Source organism: Capsicum annuum, unplaced genomic scaffold (genome assembly GCF_002878395.1).
Source record: "Capsicum annuum cultivar UCD-10X-F1 unplaced genomic scaffold, UCD10Xv1.1 ctg66988, whole genome shotgun sequence".
NCBI lineage: Eukaryota > Viridiplantae > Streptophyta > Magnoliopsida > Solanales > Solanaceae > Capsicum > Capsicum annuum.
In genome coordinates, this window is record NW_025876397.1 from 526 (window position 1) to 2,069 (window position 1,544).

Genomic DNA, 1,544 nt, shown 5'->3' on the forward strand with positions numbered 1-1,544 from the left:
TTTTACAGCTCCTCAATATTAATTAATATTTCTCTGTTTTAAAAATAAAATAAAGAAAAAAAAATCTCAACGCTTCCTTCTCTATTAAAAAATAACACTCTTTTCTTATGTTAAAAATAATAATTAAACAAAACAATAGCGAATCTAAGCTGTGTATTCTCTTTATCGGGTAAGTTTACATGATTCTTAATCTTTGCGATGTTGAAAATCAATAACTATTTCATCAGATTTACGTCTATTCTTTCTTTATATTTCTGATTGCAAAATTCAACAAAAAGATTAAAAAAAAATTTCAATTGTGATTCCCTCAGCTCAATCATACTAATGAAAAATATTCAACTGCTCAAACTTTCTACTCTAAGATAAATTTTAAAATTTAAAAATTACAATCCACATATTCTACTGTTGGACTCGTGCTGACACAGGCCTTGCACTTCTAATTTAGTAATAAATATAAATCCCACAAGAGATCAAAAAAAATAAAATAAAAAAAAAAAATGAAGTTGCTTGGAAACTGGTGGAAGAGTCCAAATGAAACAAGTCTCCATACAGCTGTATCTACCGATTCTTGCGTTGTCACCATTCTTTATTACTTACCACACGAAATATCCCATGGTCTAAAAACAATAATAAAAGGAGAGTCACAAATTATAGAAAATACACGTGTCAAATTTTGGTTATACACGTTTCCTTAGCCTTACAATAATTCTCGCCCCTATATAAATAGGCTCAATACCTCTGCATGTAGTTATGTGCTTCGCTATCGATATATTAACATATCAATAATAATTCTCTCTTCCCATATAATCTTTTGTTCTAAATCAATTTTATTTTGGATCTACCTTTTTTCAATTTGCATCGTCGATTTACTTAACCAGTAAGTTTTTTTTTTCTTTCTTTATGATATGATAATTGAATTTTGTGCGTATTTGATATGATTTGATTTTTTAATTTTGTGTTTTATAGGGTTGTGTTAAAGAAGCTTTTATAATTCAATCAAAGGAGGTCTCTCTGCATCGGCTTATATCACTAATTTTTGTAAGTAAAGTAAAGATTCTGTTGCTTTATGTTATTTTCGTTTATCGTTTTGCTCTGTTGTTGCTGAATTTGATAATGCTTGGTGTTTTTTTGATTGAAATTTTAATTTTCTCCTTTTTTTTTGCCCTTATTTTGGTGGAATAGTCCCTTGTTTTACAATAATTTTCTTGTAATTGTGTATAGAATTGATTTCTTGTTACTAACTTAGGTTTTCTTATTTTTTCTATGTGCTATTTTGGTGTTTTCTTTTGATGTTATTAAAGCCCTTTTCTTTCGTTTTTTAAAAGCAAAATAGTTATGAATGTTTAGATTTGTCTTTGCAAAATTAGTGGTTGGTTCGTCTTTTGATGGAAAGTTATCAAATCTTTTGTGGGTGGGTGGAACATACATAAACTGCTTTATTTGCTTTACATAGTTGATTTTTGATACTCCTCTCCATTTCGCTAAGAACGACCTAATTTTATTGATTTGGCACGGAGATTAAGAAATTAAAGAAATTTTTGAAC

The 1,544-nt window shown here is 28.3% G+C and overlaps 1 long non-coding RNA gene across 1 annotated transcript; it reads left to right on the forward strand.

Annotated features, from left to right (window-relative positions):
• The first annotated feature begins 380 nt into the window (after positions 1 to 380).
• On the forward strand, positions 381 to 1,522 carry LOC124893900. The gene is made up of 2 exons (XR_007050940.1): positions 381 to 877; positions 967 to 1,522. It is a non-coding gene; the product is annotated as an uncharacterized LOC124893900 (long non-coding RNA).
• The last annotated feature ends 22 nt before the right edge of the window (positions 1,523 to 1,544 follow it).